At 40.2% G+C, this 16,814-nt stretch overlaps 1 protein-coding gene across 2 annotated transcripts in view; it reads left to right on the plus strand.

Moving 5' to 3' along the window:
• The window catches only part of LDB2 (LIM domain binding 2), a 479,555-nt gene that overhangs the window by 103,448 nt on the left and 359,293 nt on the right, over positions 1-16,814 (plus strand). The gene's annotated exons all lie outside the window — the stretch shown is intronic.

The raw sequence follows: 16,814 nt of genomic DNA on the forward strand, positions 1-16,814 counted from the left end.
GAGGTAACTTGGTTAGACAAGGCATGGAATATCTTAGCAGCTGCATTTTGCATGGGCTGGAGAGGAGCACCATATGTGTCAGGGAGGACAGAGAGGCGGAGGTACAGTAATTAAAAGGGGAAATTATGAGTGTTAGCTGTAGGGAGCGAGAGAAAAGCACAATTTTTAGATGGGTGGAAGAAGCAACAGGAAAGGGCCCAGGGTGTGTAGGGCACAAGAGGGAGAAGTCAAAGATGATCATAGGAAGGACCAAAATGTTGTCAACGGTGACAGAAGGAAGGGAGTGGGCAGAGATTTGGAGGGAAGACAACTTTTTACCGTGTTTACTTTTGATGTTGGTGAGACATCCAGCTGGAAATGTAACAGAAAGAGAGGTGGGATTGGAGGGATGGCAACAAGTTGAGTGGAGATGCAGAATTCTGAGTTGTCTGCGAAATGATGGTAGATAAAGTATGTGAGTGGAGAGATCACCCAAAGAAAAAATGTAAGCAAGTGAAAGAAAGTAAAGAAAGAAGTTGGGCACTAGACAGGATCCTGGGTTCTATCCCCAGCTTTGCCACTGACGTGCTGTATGACCCTGGGCAAGCCACTGTCTCCCCTCCCATCCTGTCTATTTAGTTTGTAAGCTCATTGGGGAAGGGCTGGTCTCTTACAATATGTATGTACGGTGCTGACCAGAGTGCTGAGGCCCTTGTCTTGGCTGAGACCTTTAGGTGCTACTGTACTACAAATAAGCAACAGAAAATGAGGGTGCCAAAGGAGGAGGGCCTGAAGGAATTTTCAGAGAGGTAGGTGGAGAGCATCCTACTGTGGTTTTGATGACAAGATTTCAGTGTATGTGAGTGACAATGTCAAATACAGCAAAGAAATTGTGGAGGAGAATGAGGATGGTCTAAAGACCCTGAGATTTGCCAGGAACAGGTCATTAGAGACCTTGGGGAGAGCAGTTTCAGAGGAAAGAAGATGGGCAGAAGCAAGATTGGAAGGGATTCAAGACACTGTTTGACAAAAGGAATGGGTATTTGAAGACCATACTGATGAATGGAAAAATGTATATGTTGTGGTAGCTGGAGAGCCAGGTAGGGAGAAGTTCCTAGTTTGGACAAGTTTTTGAGAATGGGAAGACCAGATCATGCATTCATTGTAAAGAGAAGCAGCTAGAGGACAGTGGGAAGTTGAGGGGGAGAGGATGGATTGAGAGTAGGAGTAAGAGTTATCAGGAGACAGGGCCTAATAGTATCACTGGAGCAAGAGGAGAGAATAGACAGCAGGAAAGAAACCTCAGTCAGACGTATGTAGAGAAGGAGAGCATGTTGGGAGCAAGAAAGGAGGCAGGAGATTGGGCTGATTTTATTGATCTTTTCTCTGAAAAAGCTGACAAGATCTTGCGTGAACAGGAATAAGGCGCAGGTTGGGAGGGTTTCATGAAAGGTTCAAAGGCTCCAAATTGGGAACTGTGATTTTGAGCATGAGAGTCAATGAAGTGGAGAATATTCAAGAACACCAGGGACGTATTAGCTTAGATAGAAACCAATATCCACTTCTTTCTTTGAATTGTAAATGTTGCTGTTTAATGCCACTGATTATTGGTACTGTATCTCTATGGTATGAATAGCAATGGTCCAAAATTTAATGAACATTTCAAATTAAATTCAAGCTTGTCATGTTTGTTTTTGTGACTCCCTGTTTCCCACTCTACCCTTTTTCAAGTTTATTGGTGGAATAGTCCTGTGGCAAAAATGTCACCTGTAAAACCCAAGAGAAATAAGGCAGAGCATCAGTTCTTAATTTGTGCCAGGGTTTGCCAGAGCTGAGCCCCGGCACCTCCAGGGTTGGCAGTTCATAGTCCCAGCACCTCTGGGCTTGCTGCATCAGTTACAAAAGTAAAAATATTGCTTGAGCTCCAGGACCTAATTGCTTGAGCTCTGGCACCTCTTTCATTACAAATTAAGCAGTGCACAGCACCCAGGGTCACTTAGTACAGGACAGGTTTGCTTGGGAGATCCTTCACTTGATTCACATCTAGAGTAGGTCATTAAAAGAGACTGAGATGAATGGAATATGGAGATGATTCAAATAATCTGGCTGGCTAATGTTTTAGACAGGGCATCAGTTCTCTAGAAATACCAAATGATACTGTATCACCCATTTAAAAAAAAAAATCATCCACCTGTGTTTTTTTTTCCCATTTTTAGTTTATTAAAAGGAATAATTACCTTGGCACAGGGCATTTCTTAGAGATTAATGACCAACTGGGGTAAATGGTTCCAAGCTGCCCCTTGGCTGGACTGTAAACTCCTCCCAGCCAGTAATTAATCCCTAGAAAATGCCGTCTGCCTCAATTGTTATTGCTTACGCATGACACGACTTGTCAAACCTGGAGGAAATTGGTTTCTGAACAGTGATTTGGGGATTCTTAGAACCTCTGAGGCAGTACTGACCTCTCCAGAAGAGACCGGTTCATAGCTAACGTCAGAATGGTTACTAATACGCTACTCTTTCATTGAGCTTCTCCTTTCTCTTCTACAGCACTGACATTTTATGGTTCAACAAGTGTTCAGACCAATTTTTCTGTCATTGAATGTTTTGTTTTCCTTCCTCCCTCCTGTCATTCCTTTATTTTGTGTTTGGTAAGGTCTCTTTAAACTCAATGGACCAAATTCATCCTTGGTGTAACTCAATTGTAGCCAATAGAATTAGACTTGGAATGAATTTGTCTCCTTACGTGAACAGACTATCTTTCATACTATTCACAGTGGCTTCAATTCCAGTGTATTTTATTGTGTGTTTCTTTTGGCAAACCAGTATAACCAACTCATAGATAGCGATGGCCTATCTAAACAGTTAATCAGACACTGGGATTACTGTACATTATTTATCCTGTGAAAGACCACTAGTCTATGACTTGCATTGTGTTTATTCTATGCGGAATATAGGGCTTCACCATTGCCTTCCATCTCTGGCACTGGCAGTCTCTTGCTGCAGTCTTAGGGCTGGTCCACACTAACCCCCCAGTTCGAACTAAAATATGCAACTTCAGCTACGTGAATAACGTAGCTGAAGTCGAAGTACCTTAGTTTGAACTACAAGGTACTTACCGCGGGTCCACACGCAGCAGGCAGGCTCCCCCGTCGACTCGCATACTCCTCTCGCGGAGCAGGAGTACCGGCGTCGACGGCGAGCACTTCCGGGATCGATTTATCGTGTCTAGACAAGACGCGATAAATCGATCGATTTGCTTACCGCCGAACCCGGAGGTAAGTATAGACATACCCTTAGCTTCTTCCCATGTCATTTTGATAGCTTTCAGTTCTGCTTCTGCTGTGCATTTCCAAGTTGGCCTTGGTCTACCTCATCACTTCTTGCCCTGAGGATTCCAGTCCAATGCTGGTCTCGTTATGTTGTTCGGTTCTTTCTCTCATATGTGTCCTAGCCATTTCCACTTTTGTTCCATAATTTCCTGTTCTGTCAGTTTCTGTTTTTGTCCTCCTCCAAAGCTCTTCGTTTGTGATTTCTCCCTCCCCACTCCCCCCCCCCCCCCCCCCCCGCCCATCTGATGTTGAGGATTTGTCTAAGGCAGCCGTTTATAAAAATTTGAAGTTTAGGTAGTAAGGTCTTGATAAGTCTCAAGTTTCAGCTCCATATAATAAGACAGACTTTGTGTTAAATATTCAAAGTTTAGTTCAGAGGGCAAGGTTTCTGTTTCTCGACATCGGCTTTAGGGTTGCAAAGGCATGTGTGGCTTGCACTATTCTCACTTTAATGTCTTTGTCTGTTCCACTGGTTTGCTAACAGTGCTGCAAAGATATGCGAAGTGTTGGACCTCTTCAGTGTCAATCCCAGACATTGTTATTGATGTTTCTGGTTGTGTATTGTTTCTCATGCTTTTAGTTTTCTCTATGCTGATTTTCAGCCCTACTAACTGTGTATAGATCTGGAGATCACTTGTTCTAGACTGCATAGCTTTGTGGGTAAGAACAGCGTTGATGTCATCTACAAAGCTGAAGTCGTTTAGTTTCTGTGTGAAAATCCACTGTATACTACTTGGTTGCTTTGTGGTCTTTCTCATTACTCAGCTCATTACCAGTAGGACTGTCATGGGTGACCTAAGACATCCTAGTATTTAGTGTTGTTTTAAATTCCTTTAAAATGAAGACAGTGGGAGTGATCTTCAGATGTACAACCATGTAAAAATGGTCCAGAAATTCAGCACAAACAAGATATTTCTCTTGTGGCCACAAAATACACTATCCAGTCTATAGCTGGATGGACACACATAGATTATGCTAGTTGTGGCTTTTGTGAACAGACCCAGCTTTCCCATCAGGAGTGCAATGTTGCAATGAACAGCTGGACTCTGTAGATCTACCCACCTGCTTGAATTATTGGTTTTACTGGGGCCATCCAGAATTGCGTATGGCCGGTTGGTACATATCAAGTAAAAGCTTCCTGGTGCAGCCCTAATCTGTGATACTGTTTGTTTTTCCTGGATAAAGCGGCATGTGTATTTCTTTCCCACAAATTCCACTTTTGCTCAGAGCACATTTTATTAGTGCGTGTGTCATGGATGCTCCACAGATGTGTTCAAGCTTCTGGATGGTGATTTGAAAGAATGAGGGATTTGAGAAGTCAATTGCAGTATTCTCTTCTTTGCTCTTGCACCCGGCATGGGAAGCAGTGTGTGTGTGTGTGTAAGTAATTTCCTATAGGGGCTGTAAGAAAAAAAACAAACTTCCCTCTCTGTTACCACTTTATATAAAATAATGAAGTTGATGCTATTTTGAAATAACTTCTTCTTTACCGGAGTACATTTTGATCCCAGGGCTTCTGCCTAAAGAGTTAATTTCAAAACACATCTAGAGCCAAAATTCTCTTCAACCATTTAAAAATAACAACATTGGATTGAGTTGCCGTTTTATTGTTTAATAACCTGGTTGACGCATTTTTTTCCCTTTGATATTTCTTCTTTTGGGGACTGTGAAAGCTTATAAAAAATTTCAAGAACTATCCAGAATAAAGCAGACATCTCTTATTGGTTCTTCAGAGATGCTGTTTGTGTTCTTAGTACCACAGTCTCCTCTAGCCCAGGGAGAGAGCAAACTTATGACTTTGGGTTTGTGGCAATTATTTTAAATACTTTTGACTATCATTACTACATGAGCAGAACTTTATGCACCATCAATATTTAAAATGTAAATAAAATAGTTCTTTAAAAATGAAGATCACTTAAAACATAGTGCTGCTTGAATGTCGAGGAGCCATTATGTTTAATAGCATTTTTTAAACTATTAAAGTTGAGTGGTTACTTTTTATTTTGCATTTAGTCACTCATGGGAGACATTTATTTTGTCTTATACTCCACAAATAGTGATGCTGTTAGTAGAGAAGGTTCTCATTTTGAATAATAGCCTCATTTATGTAATATCTCTTAGCATAATATATTCATAACTTAGAGAGGAATGAAAATTCACAAACTGTTAAAGAGGTGGGGAGAAAAGCGGATGAAATGTGTGCCTATAAAGCTAGAAAATCTTAGGGCGGAGAAGGAGAAACAGGGGTGAATGTTCTATTCCAATAGTCATTTTGCTTGTAGTTAACAACCTTTATGGGCAATAATGATATCCACAGGAAATAATAACGAAAATCATAATTTGTGTTGTGGAGTTTGTGATTTTTTTTTTTGGTAGTAGTCTTGGACAGTGAACTCCAGGACAACCCGGAATGCCTGACTGCATGAAAACACAGAAAGAAATTATGGAATTAGATGCAGCAGTTTTTATAGTCCTGACTTAGCTTTATGTAGGCATTTGAAAACTATTTTTGCTATTTTTTTAATTCACTTTTTATGGATATTCCAGCATGTTCCAGTGACTCTTTTTATGCTGTGGTAGCACCAAAAAGAAAGGCTCATTTATTTGCTACAAACCTTGCAGGAAAATGAATAAAAGATTGATTCATCATTTGTTCCTCACAACATATTTTTTTCTATTACTTTTGGGTACCTTGCCAGATGCCTGGTTTTATATTTCCTGATCCTGAGTGCTTTGAAATTTGAACCAGAGAAATGGGTAAAATTGTAGGAATAGGTGCACTAGTCCTTTTGGACACACTTGATTAAGACAGAGAGGCAGATGCAGGAATAAGAAGCTGATGCAAGTTGGGAGTGGTTAAATAAGTAGTATGATGGCTATCTGGCTCTTGATGCCATTGTATAAAATGCACATGTGGAATATTACATAAATTCATACACTAGGAGCCATTTATAGCCTTCTTCCTATGTGAAGGTAGAGCTACCATTGATGTTATGTATGGCCATGCATGTTTAGATAAACACTTATTTTTAATGGTTGCTACAGTGTGAAGTTTAGCAAGAAATTCCATAGGTTTCAATGTGATACTGGAACAAGTATCATAGAATCATAGAATATCAGGGTTGGAAGGGACCTCAGGAGGTCATCTAGTCCAACCCCCTGCTCAAAGCAGGACCAATTCCCAACTAAATCATCCCAGCCAGGGCTTTGTCAAGCCGGGCCTTAAAAACCTCCAAGGAAGGAGACTCCACCACCTCCCTAGGTAACGCATTCCAGTGCTTCACCACCCTCCTAGTGAAATAGTGTTTCCTAATATCCAACCTGGACCTCCCCAACTGCAACTTGAGACCATTGCTCCTTGTTCTGTCATCTGCCACCACTGAGAACAGCTGAGCTCCATCCTCTTTGGAACCCCCCTTCAGGTAGTTGAAGGCTGCTATCAAATCCCCCCTCATTCTTCTCTTCTGCAGACTAAACAATCCCAGTTCCCTCAGCCTCTCCTCATAAGTCATGTGCTCCAGCCTCCTAATAATTTTTGTTGCTCTCCGCTGGACTCTTTCCAATTTTTCCACATCCTTCTTATAGTGTGGGGCCCAAAACTGGACACAGTACTCCAGATGAGGCCTCACCAATGTCGAATAAAGGGGAACGATCACGTTCCTCGATCTGCTGGCAATGCCCCTACTTATACAGCCCAAAATGCCATTAGCCTTCTTGGCAACAAGAGCACACTGTTGACTCATATCCAGCTTCTCGTCCACTGTGACCCCTAGGTCCTTTTATGCAGAACTGCTTCCTAGCCCTTCGGTCCCTAGTCTGTAGCAGTGCATGGGATTCTTCTGTCCTAAGTGCAGGACTCTGCACTTGTCCTTGTTGAACCTCATCAGGTTTTTTTTGGTCTAATCCTCTAATTTGTCTAGGTCCCTCTGTATCCGATTCCTACCCTCTAGTGTATCTACCACTCCTCCTAGTTTAGTGTCATCTGCAAACTTGCTGAGAGTGCAGTCCACACCATCCTCCAGATCATTAATAAAGATATTAAACAAAACCGGCCCCAGGACCGACCCTTGGGGCACTTCGCTTGAAACCGGCTGCCAACTAGACATGGAGCCATTGATCACTACCCGTTGAGCCCGACGATCTAGCCAGCTTTCTATCCACCTTACTGTCCATTCATCCAGCCCATACTTCTTTAACTTGGTGGCAAGAATACTGTGGGACACCGTATCAAAAGCTTTGCTAAAGTCAAGGAATAACACATCCACTGCTTTCCCCTCATCCACAGAGCCAGTTATCTCATCATAGAAGGCAATTAGGTTAGTCAGGCACGAGTTCCCCTTGGTGAATCCATGCTGACTGTTCCTGATCACTTTCCTCTCCTCTAAGTGTTTCAGAATTGATTCCTTGAGGACCTGCTCCATGATTTTTCCAGGGACTGAGGTGAGGCTGATTGGCCTGTAGTTCCCCGGATCCTCCTTCCCTTTTTTAAAGATGGGTACTACATTAGCCTTTTTCCAGTCATCTGAGACCTCTCCCGATCGCCATGAGTTTTCAAAAATAATGGCTAATGGCTCTGCAATCTCATCCGCCAACTCCTTTAGCACCCTCGGATGCAGCGCATCCGTCCCCATGGACTTGTGCACGTCCAGTTTTTCTAAATAGTCCCGAACCACTTCTTTCTCCACAGAGGGCTGGTCACCTTCTCCCCATATTGTGCTGCCCAGTGCAGCAGTTTGGGAGCTGACCTTGTTCGTGAAGACAGAAGCAAAAAAAGCATTGAGTACATTAGCTTTTTCCACATCCTCGGTCACTAGGTTGCCTCCCTCATTCAGTAAGGGGCCCACACTTTCCTTGACTTTCTTCTTGTTGCTAACATACTTGAAGAAACCCTTCTTGTTACTCTTAACATCTCTTGCTAGCTGCAACTCCAAGTGTGATTTGGCCTTCCTGATTTCACTCCTGCATGCCTGAGCAATATTTTTATACTCCTCCCTGGTCATTTGTCCAATCTTCCACTTCTTGTAAGCTTCTTTTTTGCGTTTAAGATCAGCAAGGATTTCACTGTTTAGCCAAGCTGGTCGCCTGCCATATTTACTATTCTTTCTACACATCGGGATGGTTTGTTCCTGCAACCGCAATAAGGATTCTTTAAAATACAGCCAGCTCTCCTGGACCCCTTTGTCCTTCATGTTATTCTCCCAGGGGATCCTGCCCATCTGTTCCCTGAGGGAGTCAAAGTCTGCTTTACTGAAGTCCAGGGTCTGTATTCTGCTGCTCTCCTTTCTTCCTTGTGTCAGGATCCTGAACTCGACCATCTCAGGGTCACTGCCTCCCAGGTTCCCATCCACTTTTGCTTCCCCTACTAATTCTTCCCTGTTTGTGAGCAGCAGGTCAAGAAAAGCTCTGCCCCTAGTTGGTTCCTCCAGCACTTGCACCAGGAAATTGTCCCCCACACTTTCCAAAAACTTCCTGGATTGTCTGTGCACTGCTGTATTGCTCTCCCAGCAGATATCAGGGTGATTAAAGTCTCCCATGAGAACCAGGGCCTGCGATCTAGCAACTTCTGCTAGTTGCTAGAAGAAAGCCTCGTCCACCTCATCCCCCTGGTCTGGTGGTCTATAGCAGACTCCAACCACGACATCACCCTTGTTGCTCACACATATGTATATGTTTGACTTAAATTGTGTTTGGGGGGTGCATTTAAATTTGAAGAATATTCATCTGATAAAGTCTCTTTGAAAGGCATGAAACAAATGAAATGACCTGCAAACATAAAACCATCCTCTCATTTGTTACTCTGATGTTAACTTTTTAAAATACTTAATTTTAAAGGAAAGATCCTTGCAAATTCATTTTTTTTCTAAAGCAAACAATGTATAGATTGCCAACCCCTTTTCCAGGTACAATTTGCCATTTGTGCTCTATAACATTGTCTTCATAAAGCAATTTAAAAAGTTTTTAAGCTATCCTTTGGAGTGGAGGATTGTTAATAAATGGAAAAGATCCCATTACTTTATCTAAAGAAAAATGCACTGAGGTGGCTTTTTCGGTGAATATAAGTCATCTTCTCCAACATGTCTATAATTCTGTTAAGATATCTAGTTAAAAAATGCCCAAAGGTGTTACTAAAATGATAGATGTTATTTTTATATTTAAAAATAACAAGTACAGCATCTTCTGAAATACATGAAGACCGTTTATGTGCAAAATGAATGCATCCAATAGTTGGAAGAACAGCTTTTGCACTCTGTAATTTTTGCACTTTTAAAGATTGTTTCATTTGCTACACTAAGAATTTGAACTCTGAATGATTGACATAGCTATGTGATTTTTATGTGGAATCCATGGTCTTTTGAGAATGAAACATAATTGCTCTCTGCTTTAAGAACAGTTTCCTTTCAATGGTATTAGATTTTCTTGCTTTGACTGGTTAAAATAAATTAAACAAATTATTTATTCTTTCCCTCAGTTTGCCAACTCTAGGCCAAATTTCTGCCTTCAGTTATACTATGTTATCTATCTAATCTATATCTAATCCATATTTTATATGGTGATCACTGTAGTATCTGAGTAGTTAATTGATACAATTAGATTACACAGAGGCAGCCCAGGGTAGAATTTTAATGTAAACAGCAATTTTTAAAGGGACTAATCTGGCATTTCTTGCTCAGACAGAATTTCCACATTATTTTAAGCAATTTGAACCCTGTGTTGTACAAACACATACAAAGACTTTGTTTAGTTCATTCCCAAGTAAAGTTGTGTAAGTTTTGTTGAAAGACAGTGAGGCTAGATAGGATTTTAACCCGGACTCCCTGATACTAAATTAGATCTTTTCCTGAGGAACTTCTGAGCCAGTACATTGACCTTGTGGTAAATTTATTTGTATCACAGTAGTGCGTAGCAGCCAAGGCTCCATTATGCTAGTGATCATCCCTACCCCAAACAGCTTCCAGTCTAAGTAAGAGCTTACAATCTGAATTTCCTTCTGAAATCAAGCTTGCAGCTGAAATGTACATCATTTGCCATCAATGTTTTTTTTTAATTGATTAAAGAGAGTGATAGATTTTTAAGGACAGAAGGGACTATTAGATCATCTAGCCTGACTTCCTGTACAGCACAGTCTGTAGAATTTCACCCAGTTAGCCCAGTACTGAGCCCAATAATTTCTGTTTGACTAAAGCATATTTTTCAGAAAGGCATCCAGTGTTCAGCTGATGACATCAGCTTTCTTGGTAGCTTGTTCCAACGGCTAATCACCTTCCCTGTTTTAAAAAAAAATAAAAAAATTCTGGCTTTAACTTCTAGGCATTGCTTCTTGTTGTGCCCTTCTGTGCTAGATTAAAGGGCTGGTACTTTCTCCCTGTGAAGTTACTTATATACCATAATCAAGTCATCTTCCAATCTCATTCTTGAGAAACTAAACAGATTGAGTTTATGCATTTCGCACTGTAATATATTTTCTGCAGCCTTCAAATCATTTTTGTGGCTCTTTTCTGCACCCTCTCCAATTTTTAAACATCCTGTCAAAAATGTGAACACCAGAACCATACGCAGTATTTCAGTATCTGTCTCACCAATGCAATTTACAGAGGCACAGTAGAATCTCAGAGTTACGAACACCTCGGGAATGAAGGTTGTTCGTAACTCTGAAATGTTCGTAACTCTGAACAAAACATTAGGGTTGTTCTTTCAAAAGTTTACAACTACTGAACGTTGACTTAATACATCTTTGAAACTTTACTATGCAGAAGAAAAATGCTGCTTTACGTTTTTTCCCATAGTTTGTTTAACACAGTACTGTACTGTATCTGCTTTTTTTCCTCTCTCTGGTGCTGCCTGATGGTGTACTTCTGGTTCCAAATGAGATGTGTGGTTGATTGGTCAGTTCGTAACTCTGGTGTTAGTAACTCTGAGGTTCTACTGTAAAATAATCTCTCTGTGCTTACTCACTACTTGTAAAGTGAAAGTAAAAGTCCTAGGATGAGGGCAGACCTTGGCATGCTTTGTTTGTTTGTTTGTTTGTTGAAGATTAAAATGGAAAACGTGGTCTCTATCCTGAGGATGTTGCAGTCTAAGAGTTGAGTTCAGCAAAGCCTTATTCACACGAATAATCTCAAACTGATTTCAGTTTGTAAACTTGGGCTATTGGGGCCGGATCCTGAAAATACTCTGTGGTAAGCAATTGAAGGGTCTGTCACTGAGGGGCCTGAACCACTGAAATCTCTTTGGGGGAAGGGACTTTCACTTATTAGGCGTATGTACAATGCCTGGTATAATGGGGCCCAGCCTGGTTGTGGCCTCTAGGTGATACCGCAGTATAAATGTTAAATTTGTTATAATAATTCATATCAATCAGAGAAGGATTAGACACTAAAAACCTGATTAAGAGCTGACTGAAATCAGTGGGGTTTTTTTCATGCATTTCAATGGGCTTTGGATCATGCTCTGAATTAGAGGCTTCTTTCTTGATTAAAAAGCATTTGAAGCCCACTATATAGCATTCCTAATCCCCCCTCACTCTGCCCAGGGGTTTTATAAATAAATAATGGCAAAAATTATTAAATAATGTTTCTTATGAACGATGCAATTTGGAAGCGCATATTCTTCTTCAGATGTAAATCAGTGACAGAGAGGTAGTTAGTGAAAATATATCTTTAACTTTACAAATGGTTGCAAAATAATACCTACTTGTTTTAAAGTCAGTGAGACTATGGCAGTGATAGGGGGAAAATGTTGATGCGTTGATCAACTGGAGTGCTGCAGAGACTATAATCTAAAAGTTAGAAGGAGGAAAGAACAACAAAAAGAAATCGTAGTAGAAGATATAGCAGCAGAAAATCTATTGGAAACAATCCATTACCTACTCCTTCTATGTTTTTCTCTGCAAATTAGACTGTGCCTTACTGTCTGCCTCTTTTGACCAGGTCTAATAAATCTTAAACATTTGGTTTATATTTTTTCTTAAGAAACTTTGAAGGAATTATGGAGAAAATCAAGACATGTCTTTAAAAATTCTGATCAGGTTTCCTCTGGAGTCTTGCTGCTGGAAGAATGTCTTATGGGTAAATTTCCACTCTCTCAGCGGGGCAGTGTTTTGCATGAACTAACTCCCAGGAGAAAATGTTGTGTGCTTATTCTATACTACAAAGCTTAGACAGCATCTCCATATTAAACTGACCAGAATGGGGGAGGGGAGCAGTTGACCTGAAAGAGGAGTGTGTCTGGAGGGGGTGGGAGGTGAGCACCGCTTAGATTTCAGGAGCCAGACATTGCTATTCACAAAATTAAAAAATCTGAAATATTTCTATAGATTTTCAGCAATGATTTATTACTTAAAGCTGTTACGATATGTGAATATTACCTTATCATAAATATGCTTGTTAATAAAATGAGATAAAGCTCCTCAAACAAGAAATCCTTCTGTCAAGAAATTGTAAAATCCTTTAAAATTAAAATTAAGAGAAATACTCCCCTCCACACCCCTATACTGTTTGGACCAGGAAATATAGGACAGATTTTAACCTCAGATAAATCAGTGTAAATCTGGTATAAATTTACTGACTTCACTGGAGTTATTTGGGAATAACACTGGTTTAACTGAGATCAGAATCTGGCCCTTAGTCTGCTTTTGTAATTAATTTTAACTCTCAATGTCTAGGAAGTAGATTTTTGTCAAAAAAAAACACATTTTTTGTAATGAAATGTATTTGCCACCTGGCATTATATATAAAACTGTGACTCTTTAAACTAATATGGGTTTTTTTTAATAGTCACTAAAAAGTGGCGTAACTTCGTATTCTTTTTTGATACATACTACAATACTAATAGAGCTCATTGTTAGAAGGCTATTTCTTGATACGGTTCTGTGATTCAATACTTTTAATTATCTTTTTATTACAACATGTACCAGGTCCTAACATACAGAGGATTTACTGATAAGGCCATATACCACTTGTATTGCATCCTTTTATAGTCATTTTTATAATGGTATCTAACTAATAAAATGTTATCTTATTCATTCAATTTGTGTGTAATAAATCAACACCCTGTTCTCTTTCTTGCCATGCAGATATCAGTATAAGTATGTGTGACTGTGTGCATGTACTAAACCTGATGACTGTGCTTGCATACAAATGGAAATTAGCTTAAGAGCATTTCATTAATGAAAGTATAGCTGTTTCCTTGAGACCTGAGTAAAATTAATATTCTAAATAAAATAACATGGGCTTTGTTTTGCCTCATGCAAGTGTTTTATGATGCTTGGGAAAGATACAGCACAGCTTGTTTTTCTTCTGTTCCAGTCACCAATCTCATATCACTGATGAGATAAATAAACATAAACAGTGTGTTATTCTCTCTCCAATAGTTTTTTTTAACTACACCTCTACCCTGATATAATGCTGTCCTCGGGAGCCAGAAAATCTTACTGCGTTATAGGTGAAACTGCGTTATATCGAACTTGCTTTGATCCACCGGAGTGCGCAGCCCTGCCCCCCCCGGAGCACTGCTTTACCGCGTTATATCCGAATTCATGTTATATCGGGCCATGTTACATCGGGGTAGAAGTGTATATGATATACATATTGATAGATTAAAGAAGGCTCAATATCGCATACTTTGCTTTTGGCCCCAAGAAAGCAGCAATTTCATTGGAAGCTAGGCTACTAATATTACAAGGATATGATAACATGACACACAAATGTCACTACATTGATCTGGGTTCCTTATAGGCTTTCTTAGTCCATGAAGATGGTTTAAACTTAAAAACATCTTTACAAATATTTGGAGACAGTGTAAAATTAGGATTTGGCTTTCGTTGCCTACAGTAAAAATGTCTCCATTTCATTTGGGATAAATATGGCAGGAAGAGTAATTGTGACTTTTCTAATTCCTTTCTAAACCCAATGGCCATAGAGTTTCAAGACAAATTTTTAAAAAATTGTATTAGTACAATATTGAGAAAATTCAGATGTGATGGTTACTTTTTATAAGATGTTAATAAGCAGTGACCTTGAACCAGCTCACTAAGCCAAAAACATAAACACTAAAAACAGAAAAAGTATGCCTAGGGCCACTGGTCTTTTGATAATTTCCATTTCTATTGCTGTGTGTGGCTGCAAAATATTATAAGCGTTGCTTTGTTCCACATTTACAGCTTCCCTTTCTTCTGGACCTGTGGCTGCATCAGAGATCTTTTTGGTCTGTAGGTAAAATGTTTTGTTTTCGTGACTGTCACGCTGGTGGTAGAAAAACAACTCTCTTAGGGCCTCTCTAGATGAGAAATGTAGATCGTATTTAAAAACGTGTAATACATTTTTAAACATGTTTCAAATTCTAGTATAGACAGGATTTAACATCTTTTTAAAAAAAAAATGACAGCTGATTACGGACAGCCATAGGCTTTTCACAGGGATTCTGGTCCTAATCTGGCTCTTGATCCAACTGTGTTATAGTTGGCAAAATTATCTTCTTTTCCTGCATTACTGCATTAACTCATCGGTAACTAAAAATGGGATCTAAAGGAGGGATATAATGGGCTAAATTTAGTTCTTGTGTAGTCTGGCATGATTATCTAAGATAAGTGTTAAATGGGATTTAGGAGTTATTATGCAAACTGAGTAGTCTCTTGACTGGAGAAGTAAATTTTGTCTCTGTGTGAAAGGAGTATATAGACCTCACTTCCTGGTTGAAACCAGAAGGGGTAAAAATCCTATCTCTAAGCAAGATATTAACAAAGTCTTCACTAACTCCAGGGGTTGCATTTCAGCTTTCCTATAAGAGAGTGGAGCTGGGTGTGATGGGTTCAGTCTCAGAGACCCCCTTGGGACTGTCACTTGACATGCTGAGATTACCTCTGAGCCTGTTTTCCCTGCCAACTTGTGACTCCGGAACCCTGCCTTGTTGAGCCACACACACTAGCCTGCTGCAACACAGACCCATATCTGGTCCACACCCCAAAAGCTGCAGACTTAACTGAAAATAGCTTAGCAGGTCACCTGTCTCCAGCACCCAGACACCCAGCTCCCAAATAAATCCGTTTTACTCTGTATAAAGCTTAAACTGGGTAAAATCATAAATTTTCCGCCCTCTATAACACTGATAGAGGGCGGACACAACTCTTTGCTCCCCCAGATATTACTTACTCTGGGTTAATTAATAAACAAAAGTGATTTTCTTAAGTATAAAAAGTAGGATTTAAGTGGTTTCAAGTAATAACAGACAGAACAGAGTAAGTCACCAAGCCAAATAAAGCAAAAACACGCAAGTCTAAGCCGAATACATTAAGAAACTGTTTACAGGTAAAATCTCACCCTCAGAGATGTTCCAATAAGCTTCTTTCACAAACTAGACGCCTTCCTAGTCTGGGATCCAATCATTTCCCCTGGTACAGTCCTTGTTAGTTCCAGCAGACATCTTAGGTGGAAAGCAGGGGTATTCTCATGACTGGCAGCCCACTTCGTTCTGTTCCACCCCCTTTTATAGCTTTGGCACAAGGTGGGAATCTTTTGTCTCTCTGGGTCCCCACCCCTCCTTCTAAGTGGAAAAGCACCAGGTTTAAAATGGATTCTAGTACCAGGTGACATGTGAGTACCAGGTGAGACCCCAGCCTCCATTCTTCCTGGCCTGGCTCACAGCTACACAGGGAGGTTTGCAAGTAAACAGAGCCATTTACAACCACTTGTTCTAGTCAATGGGAGCCATCAAGATTCTAAACCACCATTAATAGCCCACATTTTGCATAATTACAATAGGACCTCAGAGTTATTCTTCATATTTCTAGCTTCAGATACAAGAATGATACATACATACAAATAGGATGAATACAGTCAGTAGATTATAAGCTTTGTAATGATACCTTACGAGAGACCTTTTGCATAAAGCATATTCCAGTTGCATCATATTCACCTTTATAAAGCATATGGAGTGCAACATCACACTGGGGATCAGCTGGTGACCCCCCCCCCCCCATCAGGAAGAAGGAATAAGAAAGGAATGGGTTCAGAAATCATTTGCCCTAGGATTTGAACACAAAGGGGAGTAGGCTCTTCTTGAGAGAGGAGCATTTTAAGACTGTAGTGGCAAGGGACCTTTCTCTTTTGTTTTTAACACTGGTTATGAAAAGCCATTTACTATGTGTTTGACTTCTGTCACAAAAGACATGTTTTTGCTTGAGACAGCTGGTCAATTGAACATGGCTAGTCTGCTTCTGTTGCAGACTCTTGGCTGGCTATACTTTAGTCTGATGTGCTGTATTCAAACATAAAACTAGAACTACTGGAGGTCATCCTGCATATGATGACAAGCTTGGAATCCTGAAAATGCTGATTCTATCACTTGTGTGTGTGTGTGTGTGTGTGTGTGTGTGTGTGTGTGTGTGTGTGTGTGTGTGTGTTGGAGATTTAGGCCCAATTCAGCAAGGCATTTAAGCATATGCTTAACATTAGTGTTACTACTCGTGTGCTTAAAGTTTAAGCAGGTGTTTGTTTTCTGGATTAATTT

The sequence above is a fragment of the Chrysemys picta genome, chromosome 5 (genome assembly GCF_011386835.1).
Source record: "Chrysemys picta bellii isolate R12L10 chromosome 5, ASM1138683v2, whole genome shotgun sequence".
Classification (NCBI taxonomy): Eukaryota; Metazoa; Chordata; order Testudines; family Emydidae; genus Chrysemys; species Chrysemys picta.